This window comes from Ruditapes philippinarum, unplaced genomic scaffold (genome assembly GCF_026571515.1).
Source record: "Ruditapes philippinarum isolate M1 unplaced genomic scaffold, ASM2657151v2 ctg3276_1_1_1_1, whole genome shotgun sequence".
Taxonomy (NCBI): Eukaryota; Metazoa; Mollusca; class Bivalvia; order Venerida; family Veneridae; genus Ruditapes; species Ruditapes philippinarum.
The window spans coordinates 107,159-127,038 of NW_026856914.1; the positions used below are offsets into that span (position 1 = coordinate 107,159).

Consider the following 19,880-nt stretch of genomic DNA (forward strand, 5'->3'; position numbering starts at 1 on the left):
ATGCTCAGAATATGTTGCTAAACTGTAATATTTGGTATATTTGTTGAAAATCATTACATGTGTCATCTCAAAATAGTCATGAAACCTGAGTGACATGTTCATTGCGCCGCAAATTCTTCGAACGTCGCCATTTTAACTTTCCTATTTTATATGAGATATTTTAATTTATTCGTATCTTTTTCGTTTTTTAAGTTATTTAACTAATATTTTCAGAGATGATTTAAACATAGCAGCAGAGGAAGTCAACGTGACATTGTGCAGACACAACATCAGATATTTGAAATATACGTAATTAATTTCAGCCTATTCATAACAAAATGTAAATTATTTGACGTGCGCCGGCTACTAAAACCAATGTCGTTAATACTGAAAATTTCTAAGTAACTAGGGTAATTTTTTTGTAAATGATTTGTTGTAATGTTAAAAAATAAACTGAACGGTTATATGTGTGAATTATTTACTATTGGCGTTAAAAATGAACCGGCTATAAAATTTGTCACGGACTTTTGGGACAACCCTCGTATAAATAATTTATGGTATGTGACTTATATATTTGAATGATTCTATAATTATAATGATCAAGACTTAGTGTTATAAGCCTACTCTCCCAAAGTGTCATTCATGAAGCATTTTACATGGAACTCCTGAACTAGACCACAGCCAGGCCGGATTAATGTCTCAAGGAAACGGCAAAACCTTTACTTTTGTACAATAATCTGTGAGTTACTTTCTCTTCTGGAGTTACTTACTCATAAACATTCACACTGTTCCCAATTGAAATCACAAACAACAATGTGTCAGAGAGTCATAGCTTAAAATAATGTTTCTCACTGCTCTTTTAATTCTTTTCTGATACAATAGCACACACTAAAGAAACTAAAATGTCCATAAAACATCCCAGTACCCTATATAAACCCACCCAGACAGAAAGCCAACTTCATTGCTAATTACTTATGAAAGCCTTACAACAGCACTGTTGCATGCTGTATTTGATAAATACTGTCTGTAAATATTATTGATGAGCTTTTCACATGTGCTTGAAAACAGAAACTCTTAATTGTTTTATAATTAAGCAGGTAAATAAGTAAGCTACAGGTAGAGGTTCAAAATTATTAACCGGTTGAATTGAGACTTCAGTAGCTGAAGAGTTTATAAACAGCAGGAAGTCAGCAGGAAGTCAGAGTAACAGCCAAATCTCATTGTTACATAAAAAACTTAAATAGTATAATAATTTATAAAAAATTAACCAGGTATCTATTTTCAATGTAATAAAGATTATAAAATATACCTTATGTTCAACTTAGTGTTTTAATTGTATACATGATTATCATTTGTCAAGTGTTTTATAGGTTAAAATTATTTTAATTAAACTAGCTTTTACATACAGAGGCTTTAATACTCTAAATTTATAATGATGACTGATTTATGTTACACCTTTGCGCGTTGTGTCATCGCTTGTTACAACACAAGAAATATTGTTTTCGTCTTTTGGTTTTGTGGCTGCTAAACGCACCAAACTGCGCATTATTGTGCAGCGTGTTGTCGCCATGTCGCTTGGCTTACATCAAATGATTGACTTCCTATCATGTTGTCGCATGGCTTCAAAGCGCCAATGAGCCACGTCTTGCTTTTGAGCCAAGGGAGAATGTCTCATCGTGACAACAAGCCTCAAGGCACCTTTTAGCATATTTCGCTAGCGTCATGACGACAAAGCGACACCAGCGACAACGTGACAAGCAAAAGTGGTACAAATCAGCCACCATACTAAATGTCACTGAAGTTGCACTATTTAGATATTAACAATTACTTGGGAATATAACATTATGATACACATTAACATCCTTGGGAAAAATTGCATTATTTAGACATTAACATACTTGGGAAAACTGCTTTACGATACACATTAAGGTCCGTGGTTCATATTGCACTATTTAGACATCAACATTAACTTGGGAAAAGTTGTGCTGATGATTAAAGACATAAACAGACTGGGGAAAATTGCATTACATTTCAATTATTAAGGTGACATTGGATTACTATAAAAGTTGCACTGTTTAGACATTAACATACTTAGGAAAACTGCATATCAATGACATACTGTTTAACAGCTTTGGGAAAAATTGCAACATTAAGTCATTTACAATTACTAGGGAATATAACATTATGTTGCACATCAAGATCCTTGGGGAACATTTTACTAATTATACATTAATATACTTGGGAAATTTTGTAATGATTCACTGTTTTGAGATCAATGGGAAAAATTGCACAGACAGTAACATACTTGGGAAAAATTCACATTAAGATCCTTGGGAAAATTGCTGCAAATTATTCAGATATTCTTAGAAAAAAATTGTATCATTCAAATTTAACATTGACATATTTGGGAAAAATTTGCAGCAAACTGCTTATACTTACTAATAGTAATCATATAGAGAAATTAGTTATTCAGGAAGTCTAAGACTTTAACTTTCTTGTGAATGTTGCACACCTGCTGTTTCTAAGTAATTGATAGGTGAAAAAATAAAACTTGAAAACTTACAAAATAATACATTAATCAGCTAAAAAACTGACAGCAGCTTACAGATGTATGCTGAGAAAATGACAGCTCGAGGAAAACAGAGTCTACAGGTATATTACGAGAAAAAGGCTCAGAAACAAAATGCTAATGTGGAGAAATACTATTAAATAATTATGCTGAGAACATGACAGAAAAAGGAGAGCTAACATTTAACTGACAGCAGTGCTGCGTCAACAGAACACAAAAGCCAAAAATAGATGCTAAGAGCATCGATGATGGTTCCAAGGGGCGAAAACCTAAGAAATGGTTCCAAGGGGCGAAAACCTAAGAAATTGTTCCAAGGGGCGAAAACCTAAGAAACTTGGCTCAGAACAAGAAAATGCCATACTATATTATAACATTCATGAGCATTTTTTTCTGTTTATGTTAATGTATGGTCAAAACCATTATATTCATGATACAGCGACCTTTAAATGTGTACCAACTCTGACTGATCAAATATCACTTTAAATTAAACTAACACTAAAAATGCAAACATCACAAGGGTCTCTCCATGTCCTATCATAAATAAACATCAAGCATTCATCATATAACCGGAGTGCTTATAGTATAGCATATATACACATTTTTATCAAATTACTTCTTAATTAAATACCCATATCTCCGATGTTGAAAACCGTCTTCAATTGCTTTTTTATTGAATAACAAGAGCTGTCGGAAGGACAGCACGCTCGACTATTCTAAGTGCTTGATAGTAAAAGAGCCTTGATAATGTTAAATTTTTTAAGATCACAAAAGGTCTAATTTTTTTTTAATAAATTCATGTTATAGGCCTTAGAGAGAGTCTAATTATACAGTATTGGCTTGACTATTCGGAAGGTAATGTCACAAGGTTGTTTTATTGAGTATAATAATACTAATTACCTATGAATACAAAAATTTGACAGAAAAGGTACAAAGGGATTCTAATTAAGATGTTTTATCAAGTAAATCACTGCTTTATTATTATGAATGCATAAAATTGTCCCAAAAAAGGCACAAACCCTTCAGTAGTAATTGAGATAACAGCTTACAAGCAAAACTTTACCATGAATTTCTAAGTTGAAAAAGGGGAGAAAAATCAGCCTAAATGCAAGATAGAATTATGGATCTTTGTCAGTGACCTACAATTATGACCCTAAATGCATATGTTGAAGTTTTAAATAAATATCTTTAATAGTTATTGAGATATGTAAAACTTGCATGTTAACATTAACCAAGAGACTAAGTAGAAAAGGGGATATGAATCAGCCTTAATGCAAGATAGAGTTATGAAACTTGGTCAGTGACATACAATTATGACCCTCCAATTATGACCCTAAGTGCATGTGTAAAGTTTCAAGTAAATATCTTTGAAGACCTTTAACCTTTAACCAAAATTTCTAAGTTTCAAAGGGCAAATAATTCTTCAAATTTTGCAGGCAGAGTTATGCAATTTTGCAAACTGATGTACATTGTTACTATAAAAAAGTATTTTAAATTTCAATTGAATATCTCAAGCAATAATTGAGATATTTGACTTTACAAAAGAACTTTAAACCAAAATTTCTAAGTTCCAAAGGGGCATAATTCTGTCAATATTGTAGGCAGAGTTATCCAACTTGTCAATCTGATGTACCTTGTTACTATAAATAAGTATTGTAAGTTTCAATTGAATATCTCAAGCAATAGTTGAGATATTTGACTTTACAAAAAACTTTAACCAAAATTTCTAAGTTAAAAAGGGGCATAATTCTGTCAATATTGTAGACAGAGTTATCTCACTTGTCAATCTGATGTACCTTGTTACTATAAATAAGTATCGTAAGTTTCTATTCAATATCTCAAGTAATTATTGAGATATTTGACTTTACAAAAAACTTTAACCAAAATTTCTAAGTTAAAAAGGGGCATAATTCTGTCAATATTGTAGGCAGAGTTATCCAACTTGTCAATCTGATGTACCTTGTTACTATAAATAAGTATTGTAAGTTTCAATTGAATATCTCAAGTAATTATTGAGATATTTGACTTTACAAAAAACTTTAACCAACGCAGACGCCGACGCGGACGCCGACGCCGACGCCGGGGCGACTACAATAGCTCTCATATTCTTCGAATAGTCGAGCTAAAAATGACTGCTCAAGTTTCAGTACGGTTTAACAATAATACTTAAATGTTACAATACAACATGCACGACCCAGGTAAATACATATACATGACCAGATATTTTATATATGTTTCAACATTAATTAAGTCAAACAAATGCTTTGTATCTTAAATGTCACTCTATTAAAATGACTCATACTTAAAATTTTTAACAAAATTTAACTAAATTTCAATTTTTAACAAAATTTACCTCAATTTCGTGACATTCCATTGGACAGATATCACAGAAAGACATCCGTTGGTAAATTCTGTTACTTGCAGCCAGCGTTAGCTTTAAAGTTTAATTAAGATCATCAATAGCAAAAATGTTTCTAGTTACCATATAAAAAGCCTTTTCACTCATGTTTTCCATGTAATCTCAGCCAAGTTATTAAGTAATTACAAAACGAGTGAACATGGCGAACAAATTTTTTTTTTTCATTTTCTCGGAAAAATAAATCGGGGAAAAAAAATCCTCTACCTGATGAACATCATTTAATAAACAGCGGGAGCCCCACTGTCTGTGCTGTAATTAAAATCTTTTTTTGTAGTTTAACAGGAAACATGAATCATAATTTGCGCATATAATTTTACTGACTGTTAATAATATCATGACTGTTAATCAATATACACTTACATGTTATCCCATTTACAAACTGACTTTTAACCTTCCCTCCGACCCTACACCTCCCCTAACCCCAAACTTCATTTTAAATAATTGTTTGTTTGTTTGGGTTAAACATCAACATTGACATTATAGATTTTGACATAGAAGGCAGATACTTTTGCTAGTGTATTTTAACACCTACAGAGATTGAAACATGTGCTATATATACAATTAAATTATATATCTATCTCAAAGTAAAACAGTTGCCATATGACCAAAATAACTTTAAACTTTGATGTGACTTAAGTCCCCCCCACCCACCACCTCAAACATTACACCCTTATCAGATATAGGTACATAAATAATTACCAGAAATTTGCAAGAACATACTCTGAAATCTATTGCATTATTGTAATAATGTAACTTAAACTCCCACATTATATTAACTTAGCCCCAAGAAACTAAAATAATTATCCCGATATACAATATCAATGACCCATTGTTTGCAATGATCGAGAGACGCTCCTGAATGTTTCGTAATACAAAAATAATTTACAAATTAACAAAACACTACAGTATCACAACATTTGCTCTACATGTTATTAATGATGTACAGTAGTAATACCAGTACATTCCGTGACAGACACTCGCCAATTTATTACCAGACCTGTAAAGTCTGGTACAATATTATATGATATATTAACAAGATACCCTACCATGGAATTCTAAATTACATATTTCTCACAGCTCATTACGTTGTAAATGTTCCTGATAAAAGGCCACAACTCCGTGCTAACATGCTGAGATTCAAACTCGGATCTGAAAATTGCCACCAATGTTTATATCTTTATTTTCTCATAATCTGATTATAACAGACTTTTTTTTTAACTTCGACTTTTATTGGTTATATAATAGACTTTGTATAAAAGTACATTGTATAATAAAAATCCTGATACAGGCTGGCATGAAGTAATGATACTGAAACTGATTGTTGATTAAACAAAGTCTTAAGTTAATATCTGGATGCTTTGATTATAACCTTAAATATCATGACCCTACTTCCAACCTTAAATAACCTTTAACCTTTTATTATCGACCAAACTTTCTAAATTGTCACCTTAGTATCCCGAAAAATGATTATGGACAGGTAAAAATGGAAGCTGGACAAGTCCATTAAAGAAATTAAGCAGACTCTATAAGTAATTATTCTTTTATCTCAATTATATACATACTGTATATCATTAAGTACAAAAAGGTGAGTTCTCTCTTTTCAAACCTGAGGTCATTCAAAAACCTCCATTTTTTTTTCAGCAGTGAATTTATTACACATGCGATTCAAGGCTGTCAAAACTTAATACCATACTAATAGTATAAACAAAACTGCAGTTTTATTATTCTCCCAACAATGTCAAGTTTAAAAGGTTATACCACCAAAGCTACAGTAAATGTCACCAAATCAACCTTTATGTAAAATATCAACAGAAATGCCATTAATTAAAACCCAGACTGACACATCACCTATATTACAAAGAACAAGAAAAACATTTCCCTTGTAGCAATTTGTACAATTCATTTAAAACCCGACCAAAAATGTCACCGTTCTTTCCTTTCCATATCAAACATTGCAACAATTACTTTATTTGTTCTCATTATATTTAGTGTACAAATTAAAGACACGTGGGAAACGGTTACCTGTTTTTATCTACGATCTCTCCACTGTATACTGTAAACGGTATACCACACACTAAACACTTTGATCCCTCGACACAAATTTTGAGTTCAAAATTTAAAAACCTAGTCACCTTTATAAAATCCTAATCTTTATCAAGTTAGTAATATTATAGTTATTAAGTCTATTATATCTATATATCTGTGAAGATTAATCCTAAACAGGAAATAGTTTCTCACTCCTGTAGTGAACAATGTTGTTTTTTTAAAATAGAAAATCTATTATTGGTTGGTTTTTTTATGTGGTCACAAATTGTCACAAATCGGAAATGTTACTACAATATCCTACGTAGCTTTTTATTCACCATAAAACGATAAACACTTGAATGGATGACACACATCTGACTGTATTATATCTATTACTATTTACAATAAACTTTACATACCTCTTTACTTAAAACAGCCCACACTTCTCACTTATTCATGTAACACTCATTTTGATTGGCTGCCTAGTCTCACAAGGACCACCTTTTTTCCATTCATGGTAACATTTAGAGTAACGTGATTGGTCGGAGGTCACAAACTCAGCTGTAAACACTGAAAATAGAGTAATACACTTTGATCACTGCAGAAATGGATGAAATGCGGGTTATTTGCAATTAAATTTATGAAAATCACAACTTGGGACAAAGATTAATTTACACATTTCATACTGATTGTGTTTTCTTCTATTATCAAGTGTGTGTTGTTTTCTTTTCCCCTCTTCAATGTAAATTCTATCATAACAAGAAAACAGAAACAGTAGTATCAAAATAATGAAAAACAAACACTATTTAGATTATTGTAACAAATCTAATCTATAAAATCTCCTGGGTTGACCCCTGAATGACCCAAGAGATCAGGCTAAAAACATTAAAACTCTGTCACTGTCACATGGTAACATACTCTTATTAGGTATTATATTTGTATGGGATGTTAATCCTCCTGCTGTGGTATTGATGGAGGGTCAAGAACTTAAAGGCGAAATTAATGACAATCATATGCCCCTTCAATCCAATATGGTTAATTCTAGGGTTGCCAGGCAACACGTATAAATACCACACTTGTCAGCTGTTGAGCTCCCAGGATTTAACAGTTGGCACATTATGACTATTTATTTCACAGTCACTGTGCTGGCCAATTACTGTAATGAAGACAGTAGGAATTATTTTGTAGTGAGGTCATAAAGTTAAGATTATTGACCAGTTGATAAGTTCTTAATTCATAAAATGTTTCATCAAAATATGTTTGATACCATAAAAATCATTTAAATATTTTGAGCCAAAGGCCAGACACAGTCTACCAGTGCTTCATATTGGACACAGAGGCTGGCAATGGCAATTAAAAGCCATAGAGTATTATACATGTATGTAATACATGTAAAAACTATTCAATGTGATACAGTAATCAAACAAAAGCGTACATGATTATGGATGATCAAACAAAAGAAGTCAGCAGCTACCACAACGAGTACAGGACTGTGTAGTAAACTAAGCAGATTAATAACAACAACAGCAGTCAATGTTTCTATCAAAACAACAAGTCTCATAGACAACAATCACAGCATTCATTATTGCCCTAAGTAAACAACAGCCTTAACATTAACAGAATGACCTATTTTGATTTATTCAATACATAAAAACACAATTTTATGACCTTGACCTCGAACCCAGTTACCCCTGAAACTTCATCCCAACATTAGAGGACCATCCAAGGTAGCCTCTCCTCCTCAGTTATGTGTACATGGTGGAGGGGCACAGAGCAGAAGATATGAAGAACTGGGGATGAAAGACCAGGACTTGCACCTGTGGACCTGTCGAGCTGAACTTGCACCTCAACACAGCCAATGTCCTGCCTGAAGACTAGGGAAGTGGCCTGACATTTAAAAGAGGCAGTGATAAGCATGGGTACAAGTATGTATGAGCTACTAATTCGAAGATACAGTTTGAACTGTGGCCACCTTTGCAGACTAAAAACCTCATTGGTGCAACCTAACTTTTTCGTTTTGTCTTGGTTTACTATTATGTTAAGTGCTTATTGGCAGCTGACATACTTTCAGTTCAAAATTCATATCTTTGCCTAATACTCTGTGAAAATTGCATGGAGGTTCATTATCACCACTTTAAAATAAACCCTTTAATTAAATAGGGCATGACTGATGACAGGGATCATGGTCTAGTACTGGACAACACAAGCTGCTTTTCGTGCCCATAGGCAGCCATTATGCCAGGCACAGGGCAATCTCATATTGTGCTCAGGTGAGCTAAGAATGAAAGAAGTGATTTGAAGTTTAAGGAGAAACTCCAAACTTGAAATCTTTAGTTGAGTACAAAAGATATTTTTTTATTGTTTTCTTTATTTACATAAACCGTGAAACTTTCGCATAAACTTTTCATTCTATGTAAACCTGTCTATTCTGGTGGTCTTACCATGTAGGGGTAAAAAACCGAATTAAGACACTTACCATTGTTACATTGATATAATGGGGCTATAAATTTTCATAATTATATGTTTATACCACAATTTATTTAATTTATATGTTGCTTGTGAACATTGCAAGATCGGTTTAATATCAATTGAATTTATTCAAATTGGGGCACTTGTCACTAGAATGTGATTTTCAATAAGAATGAGCCAAACAAGTTTAAAAACTGGCATTTTTCTTTTTTTTGTGTTATATAATTAGAATATATTAAAATTTTATTCTAGAAAATTTCCACAACAATTTTATAAAATGCATTTGTCCAACATTCAATTTGACACTGACTTTTCTATTAACTCGCCTTTTAAACCTTTTTAGAGTCTGAAATAATTAAAACAGCCTATTATACTGTCAACCATACTTGTATATAATTTTTATAGTTGATGAACCCTTCAACCATTCAGCCGTCCTGACATTACCTAAAATTTATATATTTTCATATTAAATGAAAAGATTAAAAAGAAGAGAAAAAAAAGATTATATTATACATAGATATATATAAATGCGTCTTTATACCTGATCACAAAATATCGCCTAATTATAATACATGTTTAAAATCCTAAGCTGTCAAATAACATTATGTAAAATCAACATATCTAGTGATATAGAGTTCATCACAAGTACCATCAAGTTCGTCAATTTACCTCCAACAGTCGGCACATCACCATGGATTCCGTCTTAGTTATCTTAGACGATACCTCAACTGGGAGGAGTAAGGACAAGCTCATATTTACATTCAATTTCCTTTCAAGTACCATCCCATTCAAATTGCGGCCAATTTTATTTCAATCAATCTTCAACATATCTCCTTGATTGAAGCAATACAGCTTTCATTCTTACACAAAAATTTCATGGCCATTCAATTCCCATTCCGTCACCCTTACAATAGGCAAAAAAGGAAAATTTGTCCAATTTGATTCTGTAATTTATCTAACCAAACCACTTATGTTAATAAATATTGGATAGTCTCCATTTATTGCTAATCAAGTTCTATATTTCACGATTTATCTAGAAACCCTTTTGTAAATACGCACAATGATACAAGAAAGAATACACAACAGAGTCACTTGTATTCTATATAATATTATAGTCAGCAGATATAATGGTCTCAGGTTCTTTAAACAACCCTTTACTTAAAGCAACACAGCCACAGATATACAAATGGAAAAAGTTTTTACATGTATTTATTTCTTTGTTTGTTTGTTGGTTTTTACATGGTACCAAGTCATTATAGGTCATATTGCAACCATCTAGCTTTCCTGGTGGAGGAAGACCTCAGGACTGGTGCCCCTTTGTGCATTATATTAGGCACAAACATTACTCTTGCTGATGTTCTGTAAGCTAGCTTGATAGTTTTCTCACATGAACAATTCAAAGATACTTATGCAGATCAATCCAATGATGAGAGGCAAGTGGTTTGAAGTAATTTTAATGACCTTAATTGCTGTGAGCCATACACATCCTATGTAAAAATCTCTGGACTATTACAACTCCCATGCTCTCCCAATTCAGTTAACCAGGGGAATGCCACTAGAAGTCTTCCTCCACCATTTTAAATTCTGTATGATTTTAAACTTGAAACATTAGTAACACCTCTCTTAAATCACAAAAGCTCTTTCACCAGCTGGTGGCAAAAGATTGCACCCATAATGCACTTTATGCTATAATCAATCAGTACTTCTTTTCAGTGCTGTCTGATCATGGTTGAAGAGCACTCGGTACTTTTTAAATCTTCCCTAAAAAATGAATGGTTTTGTCCAGATTGAAAGAGATTGGACAAGTCCATTTCAGACATTAAGGAGGGTAGGAGTTACTGTAAGAGAACATAATTCTATCACAACAACGTGTGAGACAGCTTCTTTAATCTTTAAATTCCTTCATACTTTTTATTCATTTTCCATTATAAAACTTTTCAAACCAATTAGACAGATGACAATCTGGTGAAAGTGGGAGCAATGCCACCATTAAATCAGACGTGTTATCTATATATATAAGACATCAACAATAGAGGGAAACGGCATTATCAATATCTTAAGTATTTATTCAAGTAAAACAGGTCTATTTTAAATTACCTGTAAGCATTCTTTCCTTTAATAAGCGATTGGCGGATCTTTTTAATTGCTTTCATTTAAGCTGCGGTCTCACTTACTCCGGGGTGAAATTATTGTTGCGGTCACACTTAACCCGGCAGCACCATGGTAATTCCTAACTAACCACCCAGGATGCGCTTCAGACCATCCAGACAGAGCCCAGGTGAAGCTACGATTCATGCCGGTGCTTTCCCGGTCGTTCCCGGATGACGCCGGAAGAGCCCCGGTTGACCCAGGCACAGCCCCGGTCGATCCAGGCACAGCCCCGGCAGAGCCCAGGACGATCCAGGCGGAGTCCTGGTGGATTGAAAACTTGCGAAAATGATAACATTGATACATAATTTTTATTTAATATTATATCTATTGTTCCAGAAAAGTAATAGATGATGATTTTCTTAGAAATCCTTATGCAACACATTCATTTCCCAAATTACTATATTTCCTAATCTATATACTAACTACTCATTAGCAATGCCATTTCTGGCTTACTAATTGTGGGTAATTGGAACACAATTTTCCATGAAAAAAATGTAGATAGTCTATCGTTTAGAAACTATTTGCAAAACATTTTTACATCTACATAATTCCTAATTCAGAAATATTGTGATGTATACTGTATTTTTATATGAGCGCATTATGATTCTCTCAAATTTTTTTTTTTTTTCGATACATTGTCTTTAACTCTGAATACTCATGGTGTATGTGGTATTATAATTGAAGTTAAAATGATGAGAATTTTTAGCCCAATAGCTTATGAAAAATTCTGACTAAATGGCAGTTGTGTAAATTGAACAGGCCGTTGTCTGTAAGCAAAATGCTCATTTGAAATAAATTACAGAAAAGTTCAGTATCTCCCCTCACATCAAGTTTTTCTTTTAACAGCAACAACATTGAAATCTCAAGCTTCATTACTTCCAACTTGCAACAGTTACATTAAAGAAATGAGACCTTTTCAACCTTCTAGCCACGAAGAGTATCTCAAATGGGTGCCTTTTTAACCTTCCAGGATTGAAGAGTATCAGATGGGAGGTCATTGCGATCATTTAAAATGATCTTTTGTTTACGATGTAATTTGAAACCACTCGGAAAATGGAAACAGTAACAAAAGTCAGTCTTTCAATCCTTCAAAATCTCACAATTAAAGAAGTAAGGATGATTACAGATCAATTGAAAAAATTGGAAAGAATTCTAGTGGTCATTAGAATCTATTTGGATACCTTTGGCAGTCATGATTGAACCTGAGATTATTTGGTTATCTGTCAACTTGAGTCAATAGAAGTAAAAATAAAAGAAAATTCCTTTATTTTTGTTCAGGATTTCACAAAAACTTTGAAAGCTGACACGTTTAATGATTGAGAATGTTACATTTAAAGACAATGAAAAGTTTTAACAAGAAATTATTCATAACTTTATCAGATGATCAACAAGAAACAAGCTTTGAATTTTCTTCACATAATACACACCTTGGTTTAGTCTTAAGTTAACAAGTCATCATTATGAGGCTTAAATTATAAGACTGCCCTAAAAAAAAAAAATCTTATATCTATATTTTTTACTCTGTATATGACAAAGACTTATGTCAAAGACAAAGCGTAGTTCTAATTAAGACACTGCTCTTTATCAGCTATATTTTTTACTCTGTATATGACAAAGACTTATGTCAAAGACAAAGCGTAGTTCTAATTAAGACACTGCTCTTTATCAGCTATATTTTTTACTCTGTATATGACAAAGACTTATGTCAAAGACAAAGCGTAGTTCTAATTAAGACACTGCTCTTTATCAGCTATATTTTTTACTCTGTATATGACAAACACTTATGTCAAAGACAAAGCGTTACGAGTTCTAATTAAGACACTGCTCTATATCAGAAAAACATAAACAGGAAAATACATTTGGAGTGTCCATTAAATTAAGGCTCCTTTAACATTTCAGGTGTCAATCAGTGATTTACTATGCTCGGCCAGACTGGTTACCTTTCGAAAATGATCAATTCAGAATGTGTCCCAGCATCAGTATTATAGTGTCATCCCCCGTGATACCATCCCCGTGACACTTGATTCTAATCCGAGACAGAATAAAAGGGGCGAGAAACCAGTACAAAAGAAGAATATGTTCACCATCTATGACAACAGGCTTTGTGAAACTATTCAGCTCGGCTGGCGAGTGTTGATTATAACCTGTGGCCATACTGCCCAGCTAACTGTCATATTAACACTGTTTTATTCAACCCAACTTGTCTCTCATACAAGTAAAGGAGAAAGAAATATTTCACACCAAACGCTTCACAATACCCCCTGTAATATCCAAAAGACTGTCATCTCTTTGCTGTCGCACCTTTAGTCCTTAAAATCTGTTTCAACGCTTGACTGGTTCAAACCTGTATGCCACGCCAACATGGTTAAGATCCTATACGGTTACTTTCCAGTCTTACTTGGGGAGGAAAACCTCAGGTGCCTGACTCCATGCATTATTTAAGGCATGAACACCCACCAGAGTGGATCCAAGGATGTTCTTAAAGCTAGCTGGACTATGAGCTTCCTCACAAGAGAGTATCCTAAAGGTACCTGATGGGATTTGAACCCACAGCAAGGAGGGGCAAAGGCGTCAAGTGGTTTGAAGTCAACAATCTTATTCATGACTACACCTCCATTTGAACTGGCCTAAACTGGCCTATTAATGACTGCAAAGGTATCTATATGCAGATAAACACAACCATGTCATAGCATCTTTTAACGAACTGTCCATTTGTCATTGAATTTGAATATATACTGTTTAAAACGATGTAACAATTAAATATTTGATAAATTTAAGTTATGTAACCTTAAAGCAGTACGCCTCCAGATTTATTCTAATTTCATGAAAATTTGAAAAGGTATCTGAATGTTTAATATTGTGAAGTAACCAAAAGGAAGCTATTTACAAATTTTCAATGGCACTTCCAACCCCCGTAAATTGCCCAAAAAGTGGTCAAAATATACATAAATTGCCCTTACTGCATTAGTAACGCAGTAGAAATATAGTTGTTAAGTAACTGAGTCATTAATCGCACAGAACACGTAAAATATTACTTGAATCTTGAAACTTTTTACTTTCCTAAAATTTTAGTAAACATTTCTTAAGTTTGATTTTATTGAACAATTTTGACACATCTCGAGGCATGTAGCTTTAAACTTGGAATACTGTAAAACTTAAAAAAATCCAAGCAGGGCAAAAATATTAAAGTATTACATGTATATAATTCATCTATGGAAAAGTCTCAGTAATATAACTTTATTTCAGATTATTTAAATGTATTCATTTAATAATCAAGTGTATTTATAAATATTTACAGACATTCTATGTTACAATTAACATATTCAAGAATCAACCATAAGATAATGGAATTAATAGAATTTTACTGTTGATGAATTTTATGAAAATATTTCGTTAAGATACAGTTTTGTACCATTTTAACTGCTTAAATTATTGTATATTTTATTTTGTCTGTGTCAAAAATGTGACTGGTTACAACCATGCAATTATTGTCGAGACATTTTGACACTCCGGCTTTAATAAAATGAGCAAAGAATGTCATCTTATTGCTTCCCCTCGTGGACGTCATTGTTGCCGATTTCTAAACATGGGGCAGGGGACAGATGTACTGTATGGTTGAATAGTTTGATTACCCTGTTAGAAAGCCGTGAGTTTGTCCACTAATTTTATTACTTCACTAATAAGCATGTATACAGACAGTGATAGGCCCCCATGATAATATTCTTTTTTTTAGAACTTTTTAAGACCATGGATGTGCCGGCTGTGATCTTGGTCTGTACTCAACACGAGTCACATTTATAGCAGCGGGCCTAAGGTTAAAGATTTTCATTGGTTTTATAAGAATTTAATTTACACATGCCACAGAGATAACTTAACATTTACTTAGAGGCTTACTAATGATACTATAGCTTTAATATTATTCATTTTTATTTCAAGATATAACTCTCTACTGAATCAAAATTAGAACATTAAAAAATCTGTGCATTTATTAATCTAAAAAGATAAAGTCAACAAGCTCAGAAAACTTAATTAAGACATAATTGTTTCCTTTAGCTCTGGTTTTAGATTCTCCTGTATAAAACCAAAGTCGATTTAGCCAAAGTTCAAATTAGACTTTGCCCCTAGAAAAGAACTAGGCCATCTAACATATCTGTGCAGTCTTACTAGTCTATATATCTATATAAATTGCCGATAGCTGAAATTTTGTTTTTTTAATATTAAGGAAATGTGTTAAACTTTGAATGGATCGACTGTGCCAAAATCAATGATAATAAATAAATAATTAAAAGTCAGTGCATAATTTCCCAATACAGTGATCATCTATTTTTTTCTGCAGTCCTTGCACTTGTTCATAATCTTTTAATGGGTTATATTATTCAATTTTTGGAAACTGCAAATTCTGTGTTAATGTTATGGATCACGCCTGTTCACGTTATTAATGGAGAAGATGTAAGCAGCTGGATAGCTCAGTCGGTATCACAGGTCCCAGGTTCGAGTCCCATTTAGGCTGCAAATTTTTTGGGGCTCATTGGAAGACCGTGATTGTATAGTACTACAGAGTGTATTTTTGTTTGGCAAATTATTTTCACAGAATACTTAGAATCTTTAGTGAAAAAATTAATTAAAAATCCTCCCATCATTTTTTTGGTTTTTTTTTTTGTGATTATTTTATGGACCATGTTTATGCTAATAAATTTATCAATTATAATTGCACAGCCCAAATACATTTAAAAGTATGCAGCACTGGACTATTTAATAACTAACATTCATTCAGTTTATGTAACATGTATATTATAACTTGAGTACTGTTGTTGCAAATATTTTTACTTTTGTTCTTAAAATCTTACAATTGAGGCATGCAGCTTTAAAATAGGTTTTGAATGACAAGCATTAAAATATTTTTCTTGGACACCTCAAGAAACTTCATTACATTCTTAAAGGCTTTAAAAACCCTCGTAAAATAATTGCAATGGTTTACAACCAAAGTGTATCCCTAAAATCCATCTCAAATTATCAGACAGGTGGTCTAGTCAGTGTACAAGACACTGTAACAGATGTCTTTATGTACGGACAGAGACCTAGAACATTAGTACATCATGCCAGACATTGGGCTAATATAATACTGCAGATACAAAAGAACAAAATGCAGCTCCTGTAAACAGAGAAACATAAAACATAATGGGGATGAAGATCAAATTACCCCTTCAGGGGCGGCGGAATCAATTGTCCTTAATACCCACAGCTTGTACAAACAAATGGAAATTTTCAAGAATTTAATTTATATAAATATCATTATGAACAAATAAAGAAATGCCTGCCCCTAAAATTAGAAACTTTATTATAATAATTCTACCATTTTACAAATGACAATAGCTAAATGTAACAGCCAGCTAAAATGTAACATCCTTGTCTGCAAGGTAAGAGCAGTTGCTGTTCTTAAAGTATAAACTACCTCAATGAAAAGTATAATTCTTTCATCATTCACCACAAGAATGACACCTAATCTTAAAACCACCAAAGTAAAAATATTGGTCTTCGAATTCAATTCTGAATCAGCTTAAAAAATTAAGCAAAAAATAGGGCAGTTGATGGTGTATGGTAGTTGATGGGGTAAAACTTAAAAGTAACAAAACATACATGGTTATATTACATTGTTACATAATTGTTAAAATTGAACAACTTTTGAATAGAAACAAATGAGCTGTGTCATGACAAAACCAACATAATGCGTTTGCAACCAGCATGGATCCAGACCAGCCTGCGCATCCCCGCAGTCTGATCAGGATCCATGCTGTTCGCTATCTGAGTTTCTCTACTTGTTATAGGGTTTGTAAGCGAACAGCATGGATCCTGATCAGACTGCGCGGATGCGCAGGCTGGTCTGGATCCATGCTGGTCGCAAACCCATTATGTTGGTTTTGTCATGACACGGCTCAAATATTGAACTGAGGTTTATTAACTTGAAGATTTTTAAAAAAAATGCCTGCTATTTGATGAATCCCGGACAATCCCCCTCCCGGACGATTCCCCTTCCATATTATTTTCACAACTCGGACATTTCCCCTCCCATTATTTTAATAGGGCGGACTTTTCCCCTTCCGTTAATTTAGCAGAGCGGACAATTCCCCTCCCATTTTTTAGCAGAGCGGACAATTCCCCTCCCGTTTTTTCACATTGCGTATAAGTAAATGTTAAAACAATTCTTATTAAAGATGACAGTTTTTACTCTTAACAATAAACTGTTAAAGATCGGAACTTTTAACAATCATTATTTCACAAAAGTGACATTTATTCCGCCTTTTTATCATTTGCCGCCGCTGCTTAAGATAAAAAAAACTGTCAATAAAAATCTTTAATCATTGCCGCCCTTAGTTAAATGTGTCCTTTGATTGCAAAACCCAATTAAAAATGAAGGAGAATATTCCTACAAATGTGTTCCAATCATATATTAAAATCAAAAATGATCCACTGATTATTTTGTGTTAGGACTTCATGTACTGATTCAATATGGTGAATATGATTTTCTAATTCATTTAATGACGATGATGACAGTTCAACTTACTATAACATGTGCATAATATATTCTTTGCAAGAAACTACAGCTTAATTTTTTTGTTCTTTTATTGTTTTTGCCGCTGCAAAAATGTATATACCTTTCAAATAAACAGTATTATATAACATATATATTCAATAGCCACGAGAGGGAAATTGCCCGCTCTGACAACAGCGGGAGGGGAATTGTCCGGGTTGTTAAAAGAACGGAAGGGGAATTGTCCGGGTTGATAAAAGAACGGGAGGGGAATTGTCTGCCGTAAAAAAATAACGGGAGGGGAAATGTCCGGGTTGTGAAAAAACATTCAAATTTACTGGGAGGGGAATCGTCCGGGAGGGGGATTGTCCGGATACCCTATTTGATGTATGTCTAGACTAACAACTTGTGTGAAAAAACACAGTTCATATACCCAAAAATATTATGCAAAATGACAAAAAGATGAAAATCGTTGCAAAGCTAATTTCATCCATTTAGTAACTGAGGCTTAATTAAGCAAAAAATGATCTTCAAATTGACAGTCAAATTGTAAAACATTATTGTATCCTTAACAGTTAAAGTCATTTCTTTTATGTGTAAAACATTATGATCTGCCATGAAATAATTTCCAAATTTCAACAAGGGGAATAAATCAAGTTAATATTTCTCTGTCTTCATTCAACTGACCTACATTTTATGGAATAAGAAAACAAATTGCATAAAAAAAGGCTTAAACCAAAACCAGGGTAAAGGAAAAATTATAATTTTCTATTCCTTGAACACTATCTAGAAACAGACAATTGAAATACACATAGTTAAAAACATTTCCTTCTCATCAAACAAACATTAAAGTCATAAAAAAACAGGGCTTAAGCTAAATGGGCTGATAATATTACAAGTTGTTACAGTAGCCCAATGCCTCTGTCCTCCATATCTTTATTTACTGCCACATTTATCTACATCATGTTGACTTTCTGATAACCTGCAAGCTTTCATCTCAAACTGACTAAACAAGCTGCTGCTTGACATAGATTTGGGCAAAAATAACCTCCGATAAAATACGCTGAACATGTGCCTATTTAAGCTTGATGACAGAGTCAAAGAAATGACCTGAAAAGGTCACAATCACCTGGACATGTTGTTTAAATGCACAGAATACCTCAGAAACAAATAACCTTTTGCTTCTTTAGAAAGGGTGAATCTTTAGAAAAGGCAAACATGAGGTAAATAATGGTTTAAGAGCATGTAAGAAGCTATTATCATTTAAAGAAAGTAGCAATGATTGTGAAATCAACAAAGAAGTATTTTGACTTCCATAAGTATAAAAACGAAAACCATAACTTAAGCACAGAAGCCCATTAAGACAGTTTAGGTTTAAAGCTAAAGTGAACCAATGAGGAATCAAAATGTGATATCAAAAATTTAAAAGCTTCTTAAACATGAAAAAAAAAGCTTGTTGGACATAATGGCCTTAAAAAGAAAACACCTTAAACCACCGAGGTTACCTTTAGAAAATTTAAGTATTATTACTACAAGTTAATGTAGTCTTTAACCATTTAGCGCCTGCTCAGGTATGGTATAAATATGTAAAGTTGGGGGGGGAGGGGGCCCTGGGCTGTCTCTCAGTCAGTGTTAATGCCCTTTCTCACAAGTTATAAAACACTTCTTTCACCAATTTTAAAACATGAAAGAGGTTACGATCTTCAAATATAATTCACTTTTTATTAGCCTATGATTTGAGT

At 33.1% G+C, this 19,880-nt stretch overlaps 1 protein-coding gene across 2 annotated transcripts in view; it reads right to left on the reverse strand.

Moving 5' to 3' along the window:
• LOC132748127 (D-glucuronyl C5-epimerase-like) overlaps window positions 1–19,880 on the reverse strand; it is a 78,650-nt gene that overhangs the window by 49,805 nt on the left and 8,965 nt on the right. Inside the window, exon 2 of one of the 2 annotated variants that reach the window (XM_060737669.1) lies at window positions 7,409–7,559. The gene's annotated coding sequence lies outside the window, so the exon portion shown is untranslated. Of the gene's footprint in view, window positions 1–6,986; window positions 7,361–7,408; window positions 7,560–19,880 lie in introns of those variants that run through there. The other variant, XM_060737670.1, reaches the window with a different exon arrangement.